The sequence below is a fragment of the Takifugu flavidus genome, chromosome 20 (genome assembly GCF_003711565.1).
Source record: "Takifugu flavidus isolate HTHZ2018 chromosome 20, ASM371156v2, whole genome shotgun sequence".
Taxonomy (NCBI): Eukaryota; Metazoa; Chordata; class Actinopteri; order Tetraodontiformes; family Tetraodontidae; genus Takifugu; species Takifugu flavidus.
In genome coordinates this window covers 4,280,344-4,307,408 of record NC_079539.1, presented here as the reverse complement: position 1 = coordinate 4,307,408, position 27,065 = coordinate 4,280,344, and the positions used below count along the sequence as shown (strand labels likewise).

The following is a 27,065-nucleotide window of genomic DNA, read 5'->3' as shown; positions in this document are numbered from 1 at the left end:
TAATTAGAGCTAACGAGTCTGAAGGAATCGCGTCCTTGAATGGATGCAGGATAATCCTCACATTCAAGGTTTGCAGGAATTCGTTATTATTAATGTCACCGGCATTTGATTCCCTCCTCCATCCTATAGGAGTTGAAATAGTTTACATTCCAAGATCACCATCAGACCTCGCCTTCAGTCAGCGTGACTTATTACAGGGGGGGTGGTTCCCCCCACTAGGTGATTAACTTAACCTTGATTCGCACGGCCACATCCAGAACAAATGAGTCCTGAGTGGGTTGTGCTGGCTGAGCTGCCCCCCACCCCCACCCACCCCCCACCCCCCCCAGGGTGATACGACCACATTAAAGCTCGTGATTCTGAAGAATGATGCTGCAGATCATAAAACAGGCCTCCGTCTCTGCTGGAACCAACCACTGAATTATCCTTTAAACTATACGGAACTACTTTTTTGCAATTACAAACAGGTGTGGAGAGCAAGGAGAGAGAGGGAAGGCAAACAAAAACAACTGTTTATTGTTTACATTTTGCTGTTGCTTTAAGGGAATTCCTATTTCAGTCCAGTGAGCGTTTAGTAGGGATGCACAACACATACTGTATCTGTCTGATGTTTATTGGATGTTAATTCAAATCTTCTTGGATTTTTAGGTATTAAAAGCAACAGTTTTTGTCAACAACAACCGATCATAGAGACTCTCGTTTACTGAAGAGGTCTTGACTTCCCAACACAGTAGATAATATAGTATAATAATATAATATTCAGCTTTAGGTAAATACAAAGAGTTTAGATAGAGACAAAATGGCGTCAACTCAACAGATCTAAGTCACCAGAATTCTTGGCATTGTGCCGATGATTTATGAAAGTTATAACATATGTTGTTACTTTGTTGGTTTATAGTAATAATCAGAGGTCACTGAAGATATTAGAGTTTGTGATTATGAAAAAAAGGCCTGCAGGAAGGACCAAAGAGTATTATTTTACATTATGGTCTGATTGCATAAATACAGCTAATGGGAGGTTTATCCTTGCTTTGAGGATAAATGAGACAGTCGTTGGAGTTGTTTTCACTTTCAGAAAGTGTTACATCTGCACCAAAGCACAGCCAATATCTTCAGCAGAGAAAAGCTCATAATTAAGACATTAAGTGATCCTCTCTCATCTGCATCTTGACAGCAAAGATTTCTCACTGCCTTCGGACCGCCACATCCAAGTAAATCCTTACACTTTACTGGTTTGGATTTCAAAAGAGAATTCACACATGACAGGAGACTTTGGAGTGTTTGGCTTTAGCTTCGGGGGGGCATAAATGTGATTTGCAGCATTGTTTTTGTGGACTGATTCAGGATCGACCACAATCACAATCACATCCAGTAATATTGCGCAAATAGAGCAAAAATATTGCCAAAGAAGCAGATGATTCTGGGCTTTCAGTTGTGTGCTCAACAAGGGAGGCAGCGTAAACGCGGCACTTCGGCGTCGTCTAGTCTTCCGAACTGGGGATAAAAGCCAGCAAGCGATTTTGGATGTTGCAAAACACAATTGTAGCGAGAGAAGAAAACCTGCCTCGCTCTCCCACATGTGCGTTTGTCTCTCATCTGCCCTTTCAGCAGATTAAGACAGATTTAAAGGTGCTGTGTGGAGCTCTCAGAGTAAACAAAGTTTTGATTAAAGCTGTTTCTCACCAAAGTGCATTGTGTTTCCCCTGAAGGTGCAATAAAACATTTCCAAAGTGTTTTCTCTCCTCTCGTGCTCTATTGCTAACTCTAAGAGCCCCAACACAGAGCAATAACGCTTATTAACATTATTTATTTGTTCTTGTACTGCTCTGAGACAATTTAGCCCCCCGCAGGGAATCAGTAAGGGGCAATTATCTACTCTTAGCCTCGCGCGGAAATGGCACCTTTTCATGCACGTGCATGTGCACAGGAAAGCACGGGTGAAAGCTCATCAAAACAGCGTTTGTGGAGCCCAACGGGAGCTCCGCTGGGCACCTTTAACAGACACAGGAAATTGAAAAGAGGCAGTCAGAGCTGCTGCAATGCCAGCCAGTAGCTGTTGGTCTGTGTTGACTCCTGGAGGTTGCCCGCCATTCCTCAGCCCCAGTTGGTTAATATCAAAGGGAGCCCGCCGCCGGGGTCCTGAGAGCAAATGATTTGTTTAAAAAAAATGACATAATGCTGCGTCCCATCTCTCCAGAGATAAGGGTCGGGCCCGTGCTTAAACAGAATTTTCTCAGGCGAGCGGGATCCCGCTCCTATCAGAGGGGGCCGATGCGTTGCAGGGGTGCTCAGCTGAGCAGGAAGTCTCAGTCAGCAGGCTTCTCCTAGTGCTCCTCTCAGCCGGCTCGCCTTTCACTTCCACTGCCTACCAGACTGACACCTAAAGTGGCACTAATTGGCATGGGCTCTGACAGCTATCCGATGTGCCTGTGAAACTTTTAATGACACGGCTTACACCCAGCAGCATCCAGACTGGCTCCCGTTATGGGAATTCTGTAAAAATACACCCAAGCTGTGCCGGCCGTGTGGCACTATGTGTGCTGCCTCCTACTTTCCCATCCTTTGCCCTCTTCCTCCTCGTGCGGAAATACCCATGTAGCAGTGCTAACACAATGCCCATCGTTGCACAGACGGGTGCTGTCTGGCACGAGATGATGCACGACCCCAATGATTTATTCCTTAACTCTTTGCACTAATTGTAAATTATGAATGCAAAATGCAGCACTGCTTATGAAATGGAATAAAACTCTTATTTTACCAGGGCGTGCAGTATAATCGGTATTACTGCTTTTCTTTCTTTTGCATGGACCATAAAGCTTAATCTGTCTGTATATTCCTTTTAAAGCTTTAATCCATATTTTAAGGTATCCCTCTTGGAAGGATATGCGCAGTCGAAGGGAACGCCTCGTTTTTCTTCCTATGTGTTGCTTTAGGAGATGTTGCCCTGTAAAAGGCAGATTGTGCTCATCATTAATCATGTGGGCGTGCGTAGAGTTGCGTGTACATGCAGGGACAGAGAAGTACGCACAAGTCAAGTGCACAAATAACAGCACAAATGCTCAACAAGCATCCACATGGACGCAGCATAGGACACAAATGTGAGGCATGGACACTGCTCTTCATTATTTCTTCACCCTCCCACTCCGGGGTGTTCAGAGTGCTCTCTGTGCCTCCTGCAGCCACTCACGCTCTTCACTGTCTTGTCTGATGAGCAAAGCATGGAGCAGAAAGTGAAGTGTTTTAGTTCAAGATTAAATCCAGCTGACAGAAAAAGGAGAAAGATGCTAACGTCTCAAACGTTTCACAATCCCTGTCCTCCTGGGTGACCACGGCAGATGTGACATTCTCCCGCGTTGGGACCGAGCGTCTAGTTACTTGTGTGCTCCGCTGCATATAAACATTCGCATCATTTCAGATCATGGGACTGCGGCGGTTTGGGAGTCGTGGTCGGGGGGAAAAAAGAGACGTTTGGGAATTAAGGGCGGAAAAAGGGAAAGGGCAGAAACACAGGGATAAAAAATGATGAGAAAGATGAGGTCTTCAATCCCTCCTTATTAAAGGCCACTTTCCTCTCACAGCAGGCCCGGGGAGATTGCACGGCAGCAGTGGCGTTGCGGGACATAAAGCGCTGTCTCAGCAGGGTCACCTTGTGGCCGCATGTCAGCAGGTGGTAAACAAGCCGTGATGTTGAGGGAGGAGTCCCAGCAATCGCTCATTCTGTTTCCCTCTGAATTTAAAGTGAGTTTTTTTGCATCCAAGGTCACCGTTGCTGCCCTGTCATCAAACAGCGCCGTTAAGTTTCGGGATGACCTGATAGCTCGGGTTGAGGAGGTGGGAGGTCTGAAACAGCAAAAGCAGGAAAAAGAAGAAGGAGAAACGAGAGCGGCATCAACGCTTGCGCCAAAATTCACGCAATGTGTTTCAAATAACGAGAACTCAAACCAACAAACCTTCCACCAACACCGCCTGCAGATAAATCTGTCTCCAACTGCGATCATCAACCCTCTCTGAGAACATTCCGAACCGACAGCCGACAGAATTAAAGCGGGAAACGAGAATCCCCGTCCCCCCGGCCAACAAGGGGGGCTCCCAACCTTGGATTGAGATCAAGCACGGCGGGTGGGAGGTGATTCTACAGGCCCTTAAAGGATGTTCATCGAGCTCTTGTGTTCAGCTGTGCAAGTGCAAGAAAAACCCGTATGATGGTAACAAAGCGCGCCCAGTTTATGGCTGCGTGTACGCGAGGATGACTACGACGCTGGCAGACTGAGGCCGCTGCTCCACTGCCTGCAACCGCTCAGCGTTTGATCCAGCTCCAAGGTTCCAGCTGGCTTTGAACGCCGAGGTCTTTTGCTTCTTGGCCAACCTTTAAAGCTTGATAATTAAACATGGATATCGGAAGGAGAAAAAAAACCCAAACGAAACCAAAAGCATATGCAACTGAGATACCATCAGCACGTCGCAGTCCCGCAGAACCAGTAACATCACAGCGGCGGTGGCCTTAAAGAACAGACCATCGCTTTTTCTTTTGGCTGCTTCCTGGCTGTGTCCCTGTTTACTGTGTCATTATGGAAGGATCAGAATTGCATTTTGTGCTTGAAATAGAACATAATGTGTTTATCTGAGATCGATCGTGAGGCGAGGTTTAATATGTACTCCCAAGAGTGGAAAATGCAGCAACGCCACAGGAGGGGAATAGAAATACAGGTTTTCTTTTCTCGTTTTTTTTTTTTTTGGGGGGGGGGGAGCAAGAGGGATCAGAGAGGGAAAATAGAAACAAGAGGGGCTGAAGAGCTGCCGGTAAAGTGCTGAATTCTGGAATAAAATTGTGGGATGGAGGCTGAATGGGTTTACCGTCGCTGTGGTGATCGAAGGGTGACCCGTCCAGGGTTTATTGCTGCTCCTCCCAGCGGAGGTTAGCATAAAAATGATGAATGGAGATTAAGAGAACATCCCCACTGCTAGTTAGCAGCTCATTAGGTGCTCTTCGATGGGCTTGAGCTTCCTTTTAATTTCCTTTCATGACTTTTACCGCCTGCTCATCCTTCAGATTTCTGTTATATTTGAAAATCAGATATCTGGACACCAGCAAAATGGATCAAATCACGATGTAACGGTGGTTCTGTTCACGTCTTTTTTACACCAAGGCGACCAGTTTTGGTGGGAAGAACAGAAACAGATCAAATTGTGTGTCATTATTCAAGATTCAAGAGTACTTTATTGATCCCTTTAGGGGGTGTCCACCAGGGAAATTAGCAGTTGTGTCCCGCAGACGCACTTAGAGGTGCATAAAAAGCCTCGCGTGCAGATTTTGGTGCTAAAAGACTCGGCTCCCCTGAGTGTTGGTGGAGCCCAAAGACAGATCTTTACATTAATATTTAGCTCAGGAGCATGACTGTGGTGGAACCTTAATATTGCTTCAATCTGCTGAGTTTCAAACAGTTTGCTGACACCAATGTGATCTGCTTACAGGCCAGTGTCTTTACTTTTTTTGCCTCAAACTGAGGGAATAAACATTAAATGCATATTTACATATTTGAATCGGTTTTTGCTTTCATAAATAAATCTGAATCAAGCTGGGGAGACAGCTAAGAAAGAAAGATAAAGGAGATGAGAAAAACTCCAGAGTGGCTGTTAGATGAGACTTTCCATCTGGAGGTGTCAGGCTATCAGTGATCATTAGTCCTCGGTGGACCTCAACATACCAGCAGACCACCTGCTGGCCAACAAGCTGTCTCAAGTTTGGAGGAGACGCAGAATGTCGTCCAGACCAGCCCCCCCCCCATCTCCCTCTCTCATGTCTTTGAAAAGTTGTTCTTTTTGAAATTCCCTCATGTGCTACTGTCCGCACGAACAAACAAGGAACAGCCAGTCCTTCGCCTTCATTTAAAATGAACCACTGTGCTGCCTGTTTTATCCAGACATGAAGCCATTTGTAAAATCTAGTCACCTGAATAATTTAGTCTTCTCAGTAAACTACCTCATTGGTACAGTGAGGTAGAAGTGGACAAAGTTTTTGAAGCTACAAGGAACTTTTGAAGCCTTGGTGGCCGGTTCTTCACACACGGGCTCCTGCTGCTCGTGTGCTGCGAGCGTCCGTCATCGCCATGGTCGCAACGGAGTGTAATCAGGAAAAACGTGCACCCCGTGCACGGCGTATGGGCAGAAACAGCCCCAGCTAAGCTGACCGTGCAACAACATAAACTGGCTTTTTACTACAGGCATTCTCATTAGACCCCTAAAAGATCCCTACAGGAGCCCTAATTTTCTCATTTCTGGGTGGCCTAATTGAAGCAGCATCTCACTTCTGCCATCCGTCTGTGGCCTTCGTTAGAAAACATTCAAATTTTAAGACGTTTTTCAAGCCACCCCAGTGTTTATGAACACGCCGCTGCAGACGGTGGGTGATTTACTCCAGCTCTCAGCCGCAACCCCAACGCCACGATTGGTTATTGATCCTCTCCTGCTCTTCTCACAGGGGAGGAGAACCGCCCATGAAAACAAGCACACCGACGGAAGTCATGTTCTCGCAAGCACATCATTTTCTCATCGACGTCCTAACCTATTATGTTTCCCATTTTCAGTCAAAATGTTGAGATGACACAAGTTTGGCCGAGGAAGAGTGAGACGTGGGAAGAGGAGGAGCGTGCTGATGTGCCAGTGCTGCGTTCCTACGCCTTTTTTTCTCGTGTAAATCGTGCCTGGCGCGAGCTTCGGTCCAGAGCTGCGTGAAGCTTTCATGAAATTTGCCTTCCTGGCCTGGAAACCAAAAGAGTATGGTAATCCTGCTGGGTCCGTCTCTGTGGAAGTTTTCGTGCCATCGTGCACAACCATCGAAACATGAGAGAACGCATTCCCGCGCCTTCCGCTCCACTGGCAGCTTCCATTAGTAAAAGAGCTTTTGCCCATTAGTTTCCTCTAAAAGGGAAAGATGGTTGTTCCCGGAATCTACCAAACCCACTGATGAATTTCTGCTAAGCCTCCAATTTATTCCCAGCAAAGATTCGCTCATCTTGTGACTTTGAGAGAGTAGATCCTTTTTTTGCCTTTTTTTCCGCCCACGTTGCATCGAATCTGACCTTACAACCTCTGTATTTGGCTTCCGAACGAGCCGCTTTGATGCACCCGTGTTTGGTTCAAATCCTCTTTGTTCTGCCGACGTCACCTCAGTGTTTTACATCTCTCTCATCATCCTCTCCTCTCTCTCTCCATCCTGACGAGCCACACACTACAGGGTTTTGATTGAAAGCCCCCTGCTAAGCGGGTGCGGCGTCCATGTATGCCGAAGCAATAAAGATGGATGCGAAACACCGGCGTCCATAATGAACGTATAAATCAGCCGCTGCGTGGGAACGCGGCCTGTTGAATGAATCTCCTGAGCTTGTCATTTTAATTTGTCTTGTTTTACAATTCCCAACTTTGCTCTGCTGCCATACACGTGCTTTATGGATCTGTCTCAATGTCAGTGTCAAGGTCCTATTGTGTTTGTTGGTTCCTGACTTTGCTTTCTGCGTCTGACTTTTGCCCTCCTCTATCGCGCCCCCTGCTGGAGGACTCTGCAGTGGACGGTTCGGAGGGGTGGGGTTAAGAGAGGTTATCCATAAATCTACAGGGGATTTAAAAGTCAAGAGATGCTATTATGATATAAGCAAAGAAGGTGATTAACATAAATCTCAGGGTTTAGGAGATGAGGGAGAGATAGAGAGAGATTGTGGCTCCCTTTATTCTGATTGGTCCAAAAATCATTACACTGTTAATCCCATTATTTATATATTTTAGTGCGCATATGAGGCCTGTGGTTCTGTCCTTGGTGACTTAAAGATGGAACAAAAAGCTGAATTTGTCTTCAATGTCTACTAAGTTTATATGGAAACACGCTGGACAGAGAAGCAGGGAACTGGAATCGTACGTCATCTGACGCCCGCGGTCGGGACACACAATCTGACTCGGCTCAATGGCTCCCAGCAGGGCCAGATGGACCATCTTTGGCTTGGTGTGGGCTTAACCTCTGATGCAGGGTGGGAAAAAAATCCATTTTTTAACGTGTCAAGGTAAAAAATAAATAAATAAAAACGCCTGCCTGTCAACACTTTTGGGAAATAACCAGAGAAAAATAAATCTCCTTTTTTTTATCTTGATATTTCCCCAAAGTGTTGACAGGTAGGCGATCACAAAATACATCAAACCTGGGTTTTATGCCGGCAGCCAGTGTTATCAGCTCACCCATTAAAGCAGCTGATGAATTATCAGTCGTCTACACTCACATTACAGTAATTATGACAAATCTCCTGCTTGTTTATGCATCTGATGAATGAGGGAGCTTTAATTACTTATTGAAATACGGTGTTCTGGCATGTTTTAATTCTGCAAAGAGCCAGAGCAGACATAAAAAAAAACAATGATAATCCACAGGAACCCCTTTCATTTATGTTACCCGTCCACAGGCGCGACTCTTGTTATAAATCTGTGCTGCCTACAAATGAGCGCATGTCATTCGGAGGAAATTACAATTACTAATGTGGACGCTGCTCTGCAGGAAAAGCATTTTTCCTGCAGAGCAGCGTCCGGGGCGGAATCCCTCGTGATGTGTTTACAGTAGCTGACGCGAGTGCAAACCCATGAAAAACATTTATCACCAACTGTGACCGAGCACGGTCAATTAGCACAGGAACTAGCAGCAGGCGGCGCTTTATTCCGTTTCAGAAAACCTCAATTAGGTGTCGGCTGACTTTTTTATTTTAACTGACCCAAGCCTGAAATTCAGAATAAGAGAAGAGAAGGAGGGCCTTCTGGCCTCTGCCGCATCCTGCCACCGGAGGGCAGTGAGAGTGTGCTCAGCTCATTCCACAATAGCTGAGTGAAGCTTCAATTCAATTCAGATTCATTTATATAGCGTCCGCTGCATCCAAATTTGTCTTTAGGGGCTGACGTCCAACAAGCAACAACGGCAATGAAAAACTGCCTATTAACAGGAAGAAACCATGAGCAGGACCCGTTTGATCATGGGGACCCTCCTGCTGATGGCTGATTGGAGGAGAAGGAGGGGGGGGGAAAGATAGAGAAGAGAGTAGATATATATCACACATGCAAATCTCTTAATTACGCTGAACAATCGGAACCAGAGCTGAGGGGGTCAGTGGGGTCAGAGGTCAGCGATACCTGGAGTTGGACACCGAGGAAGAAAATATGTTGAAGTTTGTTGAAATGAAACTAAATGCTGCAAGAACAGTCCAACGATCGGTGTGATTCAGCACACAGCCCCAGCCTCAAAGCATTCCAGGGAACGCCTCTACCAGGCTCTATTTCTGGGAATATTTCAGATTGACATAAAGGCTTTTGTCCTGGTAATTTCAGTGGGGATTTTTAAAGCCCCTGCAATAGAAAAGAAGCTGGGATCCATCTTAATATGCAAGAACAAGCTAACAAGGGTAAAGAGCATCTGAAGATTTTTACTAAAAGAGTCGGAGCAACAAAACATTTCTGCCATTTTAGGTCCGAGTTCCCTGACATTTGTAATTGGGAAGGTCCCGTCTAAGCTTTGGTTCCCTCTGACCTCAACGCAACTTTGGTCCGGCTGCCACTTATCTGGGATAATTGCAAGACGGATTAACACAATTATCCGCTACGTGTACTGTACGTGTACGTACTATGCCTCAGGGTAAAGCTGCACTTTGCACTTGTGCAGACGGGCAGCAGAGGTGATTTCCAATTTTCCAATTTTCTGCAGACACAAAAGGGTCCCGCTGCGATTCACCACAGCCGATCGCACACCGACACCAACGGCCATCGGAACTGATCGATCTGCTGCACCTGCACCCACGTATGGCCGCCCCCCCCGCTCCCCAACGATTTCCTCACACCTTTGCTTCTCTGCACGTGTTTAACACGCTTGTGTCGAAGCACCGCCGGAGCAGAGTCGCGTCTCATTTCCTCAACTGAATTAAGTCTCATTTCATTTGAATAAGTAAGATCAAGCAGAAATATATGCAGAATGAAATCTAGGACGAGGCCCCTGCCAGGAAGGAGCTGGCATATGTGCAGGATCGCACATATAGAACAGGGATATAACTCACCGACGCTTTCAGTGTCACGGCTGGATGCCGACGCTCATCCGTTGTGTAATCCGCTGGTGGCCAGAGGAAACGTGATGTGGTCGCGTTGTGCTGGACATTGTTGACACACCCACGGACCATTTTGAGACCTACAAATGAGACTTTATCTAGTTTCATGCTTGGCCTGAACTCATTCAGACACCTGCGCATGTGGTGGTCAGGTGACAATCATTTTTCATCATTTTTCTTTATCTTTAAATAAGGAATATATATATGGCTAATGATTTCATGGAAAATGTTCAAGAAGTAAATGTTTATTTAACTCTTCCATCTGCTCATTTATGTAAAATATTTTGAAGTACAGCTTTATATTATACCTTAGTGGATCTTAATAATTCGAATCATTATCAAAAAGAATAATAACGTCACAGCTTGTTGTTGCTTTCAAACATCTGCAGATGCAAATTTAGTGTCATCCTGTCATTTTCTTTAATCTACCAACACAGAAGAAGGAGACATAATGTGTATTTGCACATGAATGGAATGATAATAAGGAAGTCGGAAAGCAGTAGGAAGGTTGTTTTTAGGCAAACAGGAAAAATTGCTCTAGTCCTGCGGCCGTCTCACCAAGTGTGATTTATAAGCCAGCAGATATTAGAGTGCTGATGGATGATATTGACATTGAAGGTTTATGCATAATTCCACATCCTCTCTTTCTTGTTTGTGCTGTCAGCCTCTTCTTTACTTGAATTTCCGAGTTGTCTGTTTACTGCTGACGATGAAAATTGATGAACAAATACCCGGAAATAGAGAGGCAGTTCAACAAAACCTGTCAGTGCTCAACCAACGACAACCACCCTCTGAAAAATGGATTATTTCCTTCCTGACAACCATTTCCCAGGTCAACCACAAGGTCGAGTTAATCTCCATGACTGACAGACCGACCACTATAATAATTAAATTCCAATATTTGGGTGTTGGATGACAGATCTTTGGATAACTGGGATTATCTTAGAGCCACGCGTGTTGCAGGTTTGGGGTTAATGATCTCTGCTAATGTCTCATTTCATCAATTATTCTCCTGATGTAACACATTTCCTTCTTTATTGAATGTCTCTGATTATTTAGCAGCTTCATTGATCACAAGGCATGATTATATTAAGACAAATGATAGAATTCAGGTGTGAATCCGCATCATTTCACACTTCAGACCAGCAGCTGTGCGGGAGAGAAGGTCAGCTGTACCTAATTTTTTGTGAGATGCATCTGTGAGGGTCCTTCATCGTCTGTGAACACCTCCCACCGGCCACTGATTTCCCAGCAGGACCCCGAGGTTGAGAATCCTCCCTGTCCCATTCTCAACACCTTGCACCAGGTCATTATCAAGAGCGTCCCGATATGTTGCTTTCCTGTGGTGTGTAGCAGAGGGGGAGTAGGAACATCTGACAATGGTTCCCCATTAAATAAAAACTCAGGACGTGGACAATGTTGTCGGAATATGCACCAGTTTCCTCCGAAAATCCCCATGCTAATGTTGCACCTATTGTACTAAACTGTTGTTTTTTTAGTTTCTTTCAAATAAACAATTTTCCACCATCTTTGCCCAAGGATGCGGCTCCATTCCATCATTTAATCTGTCAAACAATTGATGTAACTCTTTAAAATAGATCCATTCCCCATTTTAGCCTCTCATTTTGTTGGGGTCCAGGGTTCCGGATGGTGTGTTTGTGTGGTCCTGTGTGTTTCCTCCTGCAGGGGGCGCAGAGGAGCCGATATTGGCAACAGCTGGTGCTGCAGGCAGGCGCACCTGTCCACAATCTACATCACCACCTATGTAAGGACAGAGCACCTGTCTACCAGCTGACTCTTATCCTCATCATTGGTGTTGTTACAGCTCGTTGATACGCTTCTCCCTGCTTGTTTGAGGTCTCCACGCTGGACTGGAGACCAGCAGGACCTGACTCCTGTGTTGGAGCTCTCTGTGCACCCCAGAAGACTGGACGAGTGCTTCCCTGTGGTCCAGGAGGACTGTTGAAATGATCTTTGAATAAAGACTTGGTCTTGAACTGTTACCACTGTGTTTTGCCTGCTTTATGGTCCTGGAAGAAACCGAAATCTTAACACCTTTGTCATTAATTTAACACTCTTATCTAATCTTATTTTAGCTTAGTTTAGTTTCTTATGTTATCTTAGTTTAGCTTAGCTTGGATTAGTTTAGCTTAAATTGTCACCTGACAACAAATGGATGCCCTATATCCAATTATCAGACTGAATAGCACCATTCCAGTGGCTGAAATATCTCAACATTTCCACAAATGGTGGTGAACTGCTCCTGCTCCACTTGGCCGTGTTTCCACCTTTGAGGGTGGATCGATACTGCCGAGCAACTAGGTGACGATGGCCTAAAGTATAAAATGACAGTTTTAAAAAAGATATACGGTGGAAAAATGGCCACGTCAGCGTGGTCAAAATCACGTCAGATTGAATCCTCCACTGAGCCATGAAAGAACAACAGGTTTGGAGCAGACTGTGTCACAGGACCGGGATGGCGTTCAAAGATAAATGTCAGCATGTAGTAGATTCGTTATGTCTGGTTTCATCTGCTAATAAGGTTCATTTGAGGGAAAATCGGGTGTTTCATCTTGCTTAAAGCCCCATAATTCTTGAGTCATTCATTTTCAAAAATACAAACTTGGCAGCTGCAAAACTTGAGAAAAGAAAAAAGAAAAGAGCATTCAAAGCTCCAAAAGGCTGAGCTCATTAGATGTAAACGCTGTGCAAGAGGAGGGAGTCTGTTGCATTTCAATTATACACGAAGCAGACGAGAGACTCCAACAGCTGCTGCTGCAGACGGGTTTGACGCCCATCGGGTTGCTAAAAAAAAGAGAACCACATTTCCCAGCGTCTCCTTTCACCTGTGATCTCAGTGAATCTGTCAACCTGATGCTCGTGTAGCCCGACCAGGACTCGTCCATCTTTGGCGCTGAGGCATTTTGCATCTGGACTTCCTGTGGTTTCAGATGAGCAGGGACTGCTGAGTGCGGGAGAAAAGCGCGAGCGTGATTCGCATTCAGGGCTGTTTTTACGGCGCTGGATGGAAATGATAAGCTAGAGCGCCTTCGAGAGAATCTCATCATTAGTCCTCTCACAGGCCTGGATTTAATTATCTGCACATCCAAATCAGCCGCTTCTCCCTTCTCAGCAGATTATTCTGTTCCTGAAGGATAATAACCATGATGCCTTTCACCCTTTTGCCTTATCTGCATGCTAAAACAGCAAATTCACTTTGTCCTCTTTGCATATTACTCCCCCCACGCCCATTCGGGGGGGCAAAGTCGGGTCGGTTCGGTCCGGCGATAAACAGCCCTGTGCCCTTCTGGAAGGCTCCAGAAATAGGTTCACCTAAAACGAATCACCAGACAGAAAATTGACCCAGATGTAGCGTAATCTCATCAAATGGATCCCATGACAAAGACGAGACGAGAGGAGCTGAAACCATTACGAGCCGGGGAAAATAAGGAGGACGCAAGGAGACAAATGAAAGAGGGAGGACGGGAGGGAGGGAGTGCCGGCCGAGATCCAAAGAGAGGAGACGGGGAAGAGCTCACGTATCCTGAGAGAGTGTTTTAATGCTTTAATGTTGATCAGGCTGACATCTGGTGGGACCTCATTAGCTCAAGGCAAAGAAATCCGCGGCCTTGGCGGGAACCGTACCAGTTATAGCATAATAGCATTAGCTCCTGGCTACAAATAGCTCCTTATGCTAGAAATAGTTTCTGGGGTAGAGAGACAATATCGGGCTGAGAGTGGAGACATTTGAGACTGTTTAGGTTTCCCTTTCATTGCTCTGGACCTAATTTATAACATTCTTTATATTTAACAACAGTGCTGAAGGAAATATATTTAAGAAACGAGGTAATAGATCAGGAAATATGCATTCAATATGTAAATGAAGAGAAAAACCTTCTTTCTGAGGCAAACTGCCTTCAACAAAATTAGTATAATTTCACTAGAAGCCTTTACTCTCTCAGCTGACTACTTCCTACTTTTTCAAACCATAAATCCACTTTTTTGCACTCCTTGTTTTGTAGCTATTTTTTTTTTAATTTATGAAACAACTCACTGGCCTTAAATTCTCATAAATAATGTACGGTTTCTTCAAAGGATGAGAAACGGGTTGTTGAGTGAGTTGGGTGAAATGAGAGCACAGCTCACGAAAATGCCTAATTTTCCTGCGTTCTTATCCTAATTGTGTGACAATAAGATTGTGTCCTTAAATGTAAGATTACACTTTTGGGGCACTATAAAAAGAAATGGCTTCCTGCCATCGCTGAGGTTAATAACAAGGTCAGAAAATTCTTAGTGCAAAGAATCACGTGGTGATTCAGGATTCATCGATTTGGGTTGATGGACTCGAGATGCTAAAGGTCATAGGGTGCAGCTGGTGGTGGAAAATGCTGAAAAGCATTTGGATTTATTTCGACAGAATAGCCACACTCTTTTAAGACTGTTTCGGACCGATGAAATAGCCATTATAGTCTGTTAAGCAGAATTAGCGTTAGCTACACTTTTTAGTGGAAGACAGCTGCACCTGGACCAGACATATTTCTGATAAACCCTGAAAATATTGACAGTAAATGCCTGAAATTACAGAAGTTTGATTTTTGATTGCCAAAGAATGAAACCTGTTGGTCTTTAGTCAATGACACATTCTTGTTGCGTTCTAGCACGCTCCCGAATAACAAGGAGAACCGAGGATAAGCTCTCACCGCTGTCCACTCTCGTTTTCCTCTCAACAAGGTGTGTGTGTTTTTCTGGGTTACACACCCCGGACTTTCCTTCCTTCTGGAGCTTACACCGGGGCTCGAGCTCCGGGAAGATGCTGCTTCAGTGGAGAAAATAAAATGAAATTTGACACTTTGGTTGTTAGCCGCGACTGGATGGGGTGTGCGAAAAAAATGTGAGCTTCACCCCGAGTTGTGAAAATAAGTGTCTAGATGGATGAGTCACTGTGGAGGGTGCAGAGAAGAAATGAAAATGAGTCGATAGAGGAAGAGGGATCTGGTGTATTCGTCTGAAGCTGAGGCCGATTAGATTTCGTACAACCTCCAGAGGGGCTTTGTCTCTGGCATTTGGGCAATTTATGATCGCTTACACATCCCACTTGGGACAAAAACAGAACACAAAGACAATTTGAAAGAGTATCGGCCTGAAACAGCCAGTCAAACTTGGTGATCATCCATCAAACTCATGGTTCGTGGCAGCACTGGTGTTCCGCAGTACTTCCGTCTGCATTCTGTCGGGTTATTCTCCCCGTAACCTTGTTATCAGGGATGCATATCGAATCAGAGAAAACACACAATGCTCAAGCCCTTCTAAAGCAATCTGGTCTCTGATCATAGCACTGAAATATCAGGGGGCTAATCGTGTTGTGTATTGATAAAATCACTGCTGCTGTCTGTGCCATTGAACTTGACTGGCTAGAGGAGGATGAGTTTCCTCCGTGGAATGTCTGGGCTCTCCCTTAGAGATGGGCAGGAGAGTCGGGCCGCTTCTCCTCGGCATCGAGAGGAGCCAGATGAGGTGTCGCAGTTGGAGTCCTCCCCATAAGGACTAACACAGCGTGTCAACGTTTGTCTAGATTAGCCCCCTTCCTCCCTCGGGAGGGACCCATTTACCAGAGTTTTCTGGGAAACCCCGGTGCATTTCCTCTGAAATTCCCAAAGAGTTGTTACCCCTCAACCCCACAACTTTCCACGAGAAAAGTAAGACTTTGGATTCAAGCCTGAGTGATATTTTTGTATCTTAAAGGTTATGTTTGGAGAAATAAGCAAAGCCAGGCTGACCCATTCACGAGCCTCTGCGCTCTCTGACAGCAGGACTTTACACGTAAAGTCAACAACCATCCAACACCACATGACCTCGCATAATTAAAAAACACGCAAGCAGACGTGGCAAATATTTGTCTCTTTTTGTGTACCTTCCTCCTGCAAACCAAACAATGTGATTGTGTTTGAGTATCTGATGTCTGGAAGTATCGGTGAGGGAGCAGATTTCTGGGGTGAAGAGGAGGAGGTTTGCATCACTTTGACAAGCGCCAGCTGTGCCGCCTTATCTGTCCCGTTATTCTCGCCTTTGTCACCTTTGCCTGGTGCTGCCTTTCATTTTTAACTACACACTTGTCACCTGTAAAACCCACGGAGGCACAGAAACCCACCTCATTTATGATGCTGCTATGGCTTCCAGAGATTCCTTTATGACTACTTTGGTCATTGTATTCTCATATAGAGTATAAAAATGTCTAGATTCACACAACTACCCGCATGGGTAAGAGTAAAGCAGGGGCCACAGGGATGTGACATTTGTTAATGCGCTCATTCGGGCTTTGTTTTGGTAAAAAAAAAAATAGCCCCAGTTCGTCAAAAAATTATGTCGGATTTCACTTTGGATTGACCGCATTTGTTAATAAAATATCTTTTGTTGCTTCAGCAAGATTTCCTAACTAATTGAACAGACCCTTACTATGGTAATGTGTTACATTAGCGCCCCCAGTGGTCGGGGTTGGGATTGTTTGACTGACGTCAGGCTCCTGTACTAACCTATAGAAATATGCTATTACATGTTCATGTAAACTAATAAGCACCACAATTATTAATTTAAATGGTGGTGTATAATGTAATAATCTTATCTGCTTGAATATTCTATTGGTCATGTTTATTCTTTTATTGTTTGAAAAGGAGGCAGCAAAGATTTGTGAGTTGCAAATCTGTGACATGACAACTCAGTCTTCCACAACAGCGCATGACCCGGCCTCCTGACCCCAACCATTTATTATTCATCAGACCGAAGCCAAGCCACAGATTCCAGTCAAACAAACACTGCGCTGCCTCCGTGGAGCTTTGAACTTGTTGCCTCTCATAAAAGGAAAAGACAACAGATTAAAAGCATTCACCTTGCTTTATAATTGTGTTAACCTTGAGTCAACAATGATCAAAAAGTCATCTCACCTGGCTGCAGCCGCGAGGGGAAGCAGAACATGCAGTTCTCACTCTGTTGCTACAATATCTTTACATAAAATACAGTCTTATTTACAGAACCAGGACCTTTGACCCTTTGACCTAAAGAAAAAGCAAAACATGCAGAGATTAAAAAAATGGAGACTTCCTTTGCCACAGTGACCAACAATCGCTGGAAGCCCGATGAACCACGTGATGGTGGAGGCGGCGGCAGTCAAAGGTCTCCTCTTGTTCCTCTACTCCCACGCCATTTGGCTCGGCTCCAGTTCCCGTGTAGTAACTCGCTGATTTCCTGTGACGTGCGGCGTTATGACAGGTACCAGAGCCGGGCGCCTTGTCCGAACACGGCGATATGAAATGCGCTCGTGGCTCGTGTCGTGAGAGGGTCTGGGATTTGCTGATGTGTCACCGCTTGGATTCACAACACGTTTTTCGCTTCTCAGAAGCTATTGGCGACCAAAGGAAGCGCTTCAGCTGGGGGCAACGGCCGCGCTCTTCATTTGCCGGCCTGTTTTGGCCTTCCTGGACGAGGAGTGGTAATGGAACACAATCAAAACATTTTATTTTCAGTTTATTTGTTCATTTTAGCTGCGTGACTGAAAAGGTCCAGCGGGTCAAATTTGTAAACCCTGTTTACTGAGGGAATAAACAGAAGTCTGTTTTGTAGCAGCGAGCTGAGGCAGCGTGCGGCCGTGGAAGGGGACCCATGTCAGCATTTATGTAAATATCTTGGAGCTCAGCAAACAAAAGCAATGTAATTAGTACGCTATGGTTGTTATACACTGTAGAAATCAGGCCAACGTGTGATATTTTCTAAAGGTGTTTATAGCTAATGAATAATTAAGCTCTACAGCATTTGCTTTTCCACTGATTCTATTTTCCTGGAGCAGCTTTGTGGTGTTCTGTCGGCTCTCGTCTGTCACCCGCCACCATTCTCCAAAAATCCCTCACAGATTGGATGAAGCAAAGCGGTGAACTGTGCTCCTCCCTGGGATTGAATTTCAATCCAAACTTGGCTGATCACTCAAGGACGTTCAGGGATGATTTAGGAAGTCACTCCAGCAGTGTCTGGGCGAGTGTTGCGCCAGAAGAGATCTTCAAATATACCCCTCCGCCACCGACTCCGCTTCCACCAGATGAACAAGTGTTATATCATGTTTTGTTGTAGCCTAAGAAAATCCTTTTTGGGAGGCCTTTGGACTCAGAATGGCTTCTGTCAAACTCCAGATAAGCTCTGGCGTACGTATTTGTTTCAACTGTACACGGCTCCCTCTAAAGACGTGATTTACCCAAAGCCGGAGATGTTGTTGTCCTGCAGGCCAGCGTTGTCGAGCAATTCCAGAACATGAAACTCACCACAAACTGTCCTAAACATGCTGCAGTACCTCAGTCACAGTTCCGATTATTCATATGCAGGAAACTCTCACCCTCAATTGCCGATTCGATTTGAAGCTCTGTGTGTTTAAATAACGGATGACCGTGTGTGTGTGTGTGTGTGTGTGTGTGGTGTGTGTGTGTGTGTGTGTTTTAAAGCAGAGCCGGAGTCTCTCGTGATTTTTGGAGGAAGGCAGTGCTGCTTGATATTTGCTGAACTTCAAACGGTCTGGGTTCGTCTCTGATGCTCGTCACAGGTCAGAACCCTGCAGGGGAGACGTCCCATCTCCTCCGCTTCAGGGGACAGGCGTTAATATGTAGCTGATCCAACATTTTGGATTGATCCGGAGAGTCTTACAGCTCTCTTTGACGTTTTTTTCCTCATCCTGGATCGCCTGTTTAAAAAACGTGTCAATCCTGCCATATAAAGTTTGCTTATGCACGTTTCTAGATTTGTGTTTCCTCATATTGATATAAAACCTGTTATGGGACCACAGAAGGAAAAAGGAGTTAAAGCTAAAATAACCATAAAGATCCCTTTTGGGATTACAGGAAAACCTGGCAGCTGTAAACTTTTTTGGGAGGGAAATAGAAAGGTGCTAACATTTATGTGCACGAAAGCTGTAAATCCTGCATCGAAGTCCCAAGCAGCTGCATTCGAATGCCAAAACAACATCAGAATACGGTTCACGTTCGCCTCCAGATCAATTCTTCAATAAGATTTAACGTGGTTTTCTACCCAATAATCTAGAGGCCGTATGCAAAAATGAAATAATCATTAACGGTAGTTAAAAAAAATGACACAATAGGTTGTAATATTTCGATAAAAGGAATGTTTTCTGCTTATTTTACTCTCGCTAACCAATACATCATCACTTACTTACCATAAGTGTTCTGTATAATGAGCTTTTGTTTCTTAAATGAAACACACCCCCACACACCCACACACACACACGCACACACACACACACACTCAGAGAATACTGCAGTGCAGCTTTTGATGTTCTCATGCTCAGTATTTAATCGCACAGGAGAGCCAGAGTTGACACTTACCTTTCTGCTAATTCTACGTATGGAATCCCGGTAGGACCAAATTCCGTTCCCGGTGATCCACTGTCGTCATCAAGCAGGATCAAAAAAGAAATCAGTTTCATTGGTGAAAAGTGTGACGAACGCATGAATGAGGCCGTTCAAAGTGGAGGTCCCCCCTTGAGAATTCACCACAGGCAGGTTGTGTTTGTTCCTTGCGTCAAACGTTGTAGCCGTTTTACCCATTTTTTTTATTTTTTGCTAAAACAGCTGTAGGTATACGGATGTTACAATAAACAACAAGACTGCAATTGATTTGTTTAAACTACCTGTGCTAAACTAACCAAACAAGGAGTGATTAAGGCTGGTTTTGTGGGCTGCGGTGTGTGTAAGCTAGCTTGAAATACATGGTGCTCTCGTTAGCAGACTTATTCAGCCATGTTGCTAATTGGTCCACACGAAAGCAGGAAATTCAGGTTGTTTGCGTACTTCTCCGGGTCGTACCATGTGAGGCTGGGATCCCTGCGGCCGTGGCGTTGTGTATACACAGAAGTACGACCTGATCCTGCTGTAATCACAATCATGTTTTGGTTCACAGCGTTTTTTTGTTTATATCTGTTCGGTGACGTTAAACAGAGCGGAAGTGGGGAACAGGCTCCGGGAGCGAGGGTAGATGGATGAAAACAGCTGCACCAGTGTTGGAGCCATTGAGTGTTGGAGTTATTATGCTGTCTGCACACATGATTTGCATAAAAATGATATTTACAGAGTAGAGAAAAAGAAACAGAAAGAAAAAAACAAAGATATATACAGTGATGACGTCATGCTATGCACACAACTTTTCTCCTTCTGTTCATTATCCCTCCATTGCTGGTGCAACTGTTCTATTCCATCAGGACCCCTGTCTGCTTTGCAATTTACACAAGAAAGAGACGTGCGATCAAACGGGAGCCAGAGAACAAATAACTCAAAAATAACCCCCAGGTTTCTCTCGCTCGTGTTCCGTCTGAAAAGGCACTGCCAGGGAGAAAAAAAAGCAGCTTTTTTTGGACAAGGTGACACATCTGAGGATCGCATCGCACCTTTAAGGTGAGCCTATCAGCTCCTTCAAACAGACTTTCCAACACGGCGGCTCCCCGGGGGCTTGAGCTCTGGCGGTCTCGGGCGTTTTATGTGAGTCATATATTTTCAGAGGTATCACTGGTAAAGCACCCGGAAGACTCCCGAACGGTGGCGCTGCCAGAACGGTACCAGGGCACATTGGAGAGAGAATAAAGCACATGTGGAAAAGATGCCTGAATAAAAAAAGCATAAAACACCCCTCTGTGGCACCTCCCTGAATAGATACCCCCCACCCCATCCTTCTTCTTCTTCAGTTCATATTCAGTGATGTGAGTAATCATGACAACCCACGTGATTTATCGTGTGAGGTATCTTTAAATACTGGAAATAAACAAGCCCACATCTGCTGATGTGCTGTAAGTAGAGTGGAACTGAAGCCCCGCAGGAGCCGTTCCGCTGAGGCACATTCATCAGAGAGCACCGGGGGAGCAAAAAGCGTCCATGTGGGGTTACCACAGGTCGCGGAAAAGGCCCTAAACAGCATAGCCGACAGCAACGGGGCAGAGGAGGAGACGCAACCGAACAATCCTGGCAAACTGACAGAGGTACAGATGGCCGTGAGGGCCCATCTGGGCCGGAGAGCCTGTCCAAGCATTCGCTGAGACTGTGCCGACGTGAACGCTTGTGCAATTGTTGATCTATGCGCTTTGGTGCACCGTTTGCGTGCACAGATTGTGGATAAATATATATAATTCCGTATTTGTCCACGTGCGAAGGGACGAGGTTGTATTTTTTTAATGTTTTTGGCTGTAATCTCGGCATCAGCATGGGTCAAAACTGACCCTCAGCGTGAGTGGCTTGTCTACGGGAGAAGGGCCAAGCACGCGGCATTGCTAACGTCAGCCGGTCAGCGGCGGCGCATTAGCACGCACGGCCCACCAGCGCGGCGCACCACGGTAACAAGACACAAGCGTGACCCAGTCGGACCAGTCAGGGCCGAACCAGAAAGATCCACGGCAGCCCATCTGACGGATCAGCATGAAGCGTTGTTCCTGGAACAATTTTGCTGAAGGTTTGAAAAACAAGACACAGAAATTGTCAGCTATTAAACTGATAATTTATCGTCATAAAATGTATGTGAGAGCTCCTTCGCCGTCGCTGCCATATATTTTCTCTCTGCCCGCCGTATCTAATCCGAGGATCAGCGCCAGGCTGCTGTATCGGGAAGACAAATGTGGATTTTATGGGACTTAGCTCTCGTGCACGAGTAGCCAGCGTGGACAGTCAGGTCTCCCAGACAATCACGATCATGTCTGATGCAGACATTTAGGATAAACAGAAGCTCGGGGACAAATGAGCGGAGCCTTTTTCCTGAAAGGAGCTTTTGGAACGATGCATAATGAAACGTATAATTTATTTATTGTGAGACTCTGCAGGGCACGATGAAATAAACATGAGCGTGAGAGAGAAGAAAAGAATGAGAGCGAGACAGAGATGGAGGGGAGAGAGAGCAGGGAGCAAATGAGAGCGCGGCAGAACAAAAGGGAGAACAGCAAATATGACATTCACGTGTCCTAGCAAACACGTGTAGCAATTCAGAAACCTGCGTCAGGAGAGTCACAATCAACTCTCGCCGGTTGGAGGGAGAAGGAAAAAATAAATCATTGAGAATTATTGACGGGTTTTGTGTTCTGACGGGGGCCAACATGATTTAATTGGCCAGAAATTAACCTCATAATAAGATCAAGAGGGAGCTGTGACTGTGCAGCAAGTGATTACAGCACAAAAAAGTGTGTTGAAGCTCCTGGGAGACCACATTTGCCCTGATTAACAACCAATTGTGCACGTGTGAACCTGCCACTCAGGTTAAATGTCATGTTTTTGTCAGTGGGTACAATTAACGTCGTGTCACGTCAAAACGTGTCAACGGGTTCTGGAGATTCCAAACCACCGTGGTCGCTTCAGCGCTAACATCAGTGAGGGAGGCTGCGAAGATACCTGCGATAACCCCGTAGGAGGTAAAAGCCACTGAAGACAACAAGTTCCTCCAAGCCCCCAATTTCAGAAAAGTGCTTAAAAATCCGTACAAGCCTTTAATTCTGCAGGACCACTCAACCAGGAGAACATCAGGAAATATTGACAAGTAAAAGGCATTACTGGTTATAAACCTGTTTTAATTGATCACAGAGGTTGAATAAAAGAGCTAAAACAAGTGAAAGCAACATTCTAATGGAAATGTCCTAACGGCACTATGAGTGTATTAAAATAAATTGTCTAGATAAAGCGTAATTAGTCTGACTGATAATTCCTTTCGCTTTCAGGACCATCAGTTTCTCCCAGAGGGGAGACAAAATCTCTCTTCTGTGCTCTAATTATCTTGGAGCAGACTTTTAACAAAGCCATTAAGGCTATTCTTGTTTTTGCAAGTAGCACATTAAGCAGCTAAAGATCAATGGAATCTTTCTGGAAAATGGTCAATAAAATGGTTGAAATGGTATCAGAGATGTAAACAAGTGTTTTGTGCGTAAGATCGACTTTGTTGTCCTTGTCTGCTGCTCGACTAGCATCATTATTTATTCATGTGTCAACTCTGAGCCCTCGCGTTGCGTCGTTTATGTTCCTCGCAGCGGGGTTGTAGCGGGTCACCACGTCAACAAGGAACGACTCCAGATCCAGTCGTGGCTTCATCCGGAGGCCTAATTTGGCAGGAATTAGGTAGACAATCAGTGTTTGCCAGAGCGAAGCAGCTACGTTTTAATTAAGGCTGCAGATGTTGCTTTGCAGCCAAATGGGAGCGAAATCTGCGACCGCCAGCACCAGCACCTGATTATGAAGGCAAAACTGGGATCTTCCAGAAAACCCTTTAAAGCAGATTTATGGCAGATTATTTCTCCACTGCACATTTAACACTTTACTGAGTTTAGTTTCTGTTTATATGGGTGCAGATTTCGTGCGTTTGGAAGTAAAGTTTGAAATTCAATCCAGCCAAGATGCCGTGGGAGTTTGGACTGGATGTTTCAGTAATATCATTTCTATTTCTATTCCTAAGAGAGACTGTTAGCAGGTTAGTGCTGCAGTTGCCAAATGAACAATAATCACCTATAGGCGGTTTTACTGTGGAGGTGGTGGTACGTGGGTGGGCAACACCACCAGCACAGGCAGAGTGCACAAGCATGGAGCTGAAGCTAAAGTTTGACTAACTGAAACATTCTAGTCCTGAAATGATGCCATATGCTCTATGTAGGTGCCACAGTTCGAGCTTTCAGGGATGGGTTCTAGCATCGCTTTCCTCGTCCTGGCTGACTGGTAAGGAGGCGGTAGAGCCCTTCAGGGGTTGGGGTGGACCCAAAGCCTAGTGGGAACTGGTCCTGGAACCACTTTCTGTATCTATATACATGAGTGTCCATGTGACACTTGGCCCCAGACCAAGGATGCCCAAATCCACTCCTCAAGGGCCGCAGACAGGCCGGATTTTCTGTCCTACCAGGTTAAAATCACCGGGATCCTGGAATCCCACGGTCCTTGGAGGAAGCATTTTCTGCCCGGTAGGACCATGGGATCCCAGCTCAACTGTGGCCCTCGAGGACTCGCTCGCCCGCTGTTTTTTCTTGGACTAAAACAATCCATCCATCCATTGGATCCTCAAGTCAATCTTCTGCAAATGTATAAACAAGTTTGCATTGTAAACAATGCAAATGATGTAATTTTCACACTGTGAGCTGGTCTAACAAAAGCTGCAGCCCTGTAATAAATGCAATCAATAAAAGTTAATTGGACCTTTTCCATGTAGTCACGCACTCATTTACTGGACCTGCAGCAGTTGTGCAGAGAGCCCTGAGAGTTGACGCAGACGTGAGGCCGGTTGCCATAGACGCCACTGCTCGCCGTCATAAACGGTGAGGTGAGTGGGTTTGGAAGACCGCAGGTCGATTTTGGTGTCTTGTTTAAGGTTCAGCTGAGCCATCAGCCGATGTGAGCTGCTTCTGAGTTGGACTGATTTCGCTAAGATTGCGAGCTGAGATCGACTGCTGCCGGCCCGCCTGAGACAACAGAGAGAAATCCCAACCAAAATAGCGGCCTGGATTTATTGAGTAAAAGAGCGGAGGCAGAGAGCTGCAAATAAAAATGTCCAGTCGCAAGAAATATGGACGTGCTGAAGCCTGGAAATGAGTTTGTGATGATGGCGATGCGCTAAAAGCCGTTAGCGTGAGCAGAGATGTGCCAGAGTGTTTTCAGCAAAAAAAGAAAAATTAATAACAACGCTGCAGAAAAGCATCTATCACACTGAAGAACTATTCTATACAACAGGTGTTTTGGGAAATATATAAATGAGATAGCAAACAAATGAGAAGAAGCAATAACCCTGATAAGGATAGCGTTTTAGGGAGGAATCTGTCTGCTATAATGAAGGGAAAACTCATGATCGGAATTCCAACTGTCGCATTATTATGTAAATCCTCAGAAGCCGTTCGCTCGCGTCAGGAAAAAGATGTTCAGCGCGGCTAAATAAAAAAGCCTAACCTGCAGGAAGTGGAGCAGCGCTCTGCAGAGGGTTCTTCTCCATGACAATACAAACGGCTGATTGGCGCCCGGAGGCTCGGCGGCGTGTCCACGTGATGAAGCCCACCGAGTGGCAGAGTGGAGCTGGGGGGTGGGGGGTGTGGGGGGGGGGGGGGGGGGGGGGGGGATCTGACAAGTCAGTTTCTGATCAGGGAGACAAAAGGGGATTTTCATGAAGACATCACAGCTGTGCCGACGATGCAGCTGTCGAGCGCCGATCGATGCGTCGGTCTGGCGGCCATTTTGATTTTGACATTTTCTTGGGATTGACGCGACAAACGGCCGCTGCATTGGCACCATTAGAAATGACGTTGAAATTTCAAAATGCTTGAATTTACTTAGAAGAACAAATCACAAAGGAAGACGATTCATTTCCAGGTTCGAGCAGATCATCGTTTTTTCCCCTTAAAGATAAAACAACTAAAACCCTCCGTCCGCCCTCCCCAGGATTAATTACAGGTTAATATTTCATCAAAACCCACCTGCAGTTCCCTTCTATCGTCCCTTCATTGTTCCTCCTCTTTCTTGCTGCCTTCACATCTTTCATTCATTGAGGGAGACGAGGGCCCGATGCCTGCTGAGAGCTGCGGCTCCGTGAGAGAACAATACCAATCCAGAGCAGCATAACTGATCACATGCCGCGGCGCTCCTCTCTCTTCTTGCTTTTCTTGGCTTGATTTTAAAGCATCTTTTTGTCTGTGTCAGAATATATATGTGTTTTTTTTATTCAGGCTTGGGTGGAACTCGCTGCTGTGCTTATCAATGAAAAGATGCGGCAAGTGTCTCTCAAGGACAGATGCCTGCACGTTTGAGTCATGGGGAGGGAAGGAGACGAGGCAGTGAGGAGACTATTGTTAGCCTCCGACATCAGACGTTCTGGCAGGAGCAGCTGTCGCCCTACTGTTGGTTTACAGTCAGAGTAAGACTTCATCTGTCCACACTGAGCCTGTTTACGTGGCCGTAAAAGTCCGACAACTGGCAGCAATTGGATGATAATCGGCTCTGATGCGTTTACAAGCACTTCAGAAATGTGATTTAATCCCGCCGGGTCTTCTGTCCTACCAAGGAAACTGGGCTTCCAGGGAAAAGCAGGTTTCTGCCTGGCAGGACAGAAGACCCGGCAGGGTTCATGACCACTGCCATAGTTCACCTGAACGTAAAAGCAAAACCTGTGTAATTGAAAGTTTAATCTTTTTTCGTCAAATAAGTGCATTTGAAATGCCCGAACCACAAATGTAACAATGTTAGAACTATTTAAGGTAGCACGAGCTTTAACATAATCACAAATGTGAACGTCGACTACACTCAGAACTTTCACCTATCTTGTTCAGTTTGCCTCCATTTGTTTGCACATTCTTTGTTATGAAGCACAAGGCAATAGGCCCCGCCTCCATTCCATTTTCTTTCTTTAGATAATTGGCATTACTATCTAAAATGTCTATTTATTTCCTGATTCAGTGTTAGTTCCATAATTCCATATTCCACTGGCTGAACAATGATTCTCCTGTGAGCCCCCTGCTGCCTTCTGGCTTCAGGAAGGAGGAGATGCCTCACGTACCTACACCACACCTGCAGCTTCCAAAGCCAAGACCTACATTTCAACAATGCGCCAGATGAATCTGGGTCACCGCCTGCCTCGGTGGTGCCGTTCTTTTCCAGGAGGCGTCACGAGCCTCTTCTGTGGAGCCAGAGGAGCAAAAACGGGGACAACTCTGAGGAGATAATGAGAACTGTCTCTGCATGTGTGTATGTGTGTGGTGGGCATTATTTATGAAACTATACTGTACGTCTAATGACCCGAGACACTGAAGATGAAAATTCATCACAAACTTCCCAAAGCAGAAATGCAGCTACAGTGCAAACATTATGGGAGCGTCACCGACAGCTGCTGAAGGAACCGCAGCAGTGATGAGAAACATCACAGCTCTCAGCCCGTGTCGTCCTCGTTGTGCCTCACTTGTTGCGGCTCCAT

The 27,065-nt window shown here is 45.5% G+C and overlaps 1 long non-coding RNA gene across 1 annotated transcript; it reads left to right on the top strand.

The window, feature by feature from the left end:
- The first annotated feature begins 10,338 nt into the window (after positions 1 to 10,338).
- On the top strand, positions 10,339 to 12,124 carry LOC130517013 (uncharacterized). Its single transcript, XR_008947622.1, has 2 exons — positions 10,339 to 11,886; positions 11,979 to 12,124. It is a non-coding gene; the product is annotated as an uncharacterized LOC130517013 (long non-coding RNA).
- The last annotated feature ends 14,941 nt before the right edge of the window (positions 12,125 to 27,065 follow it).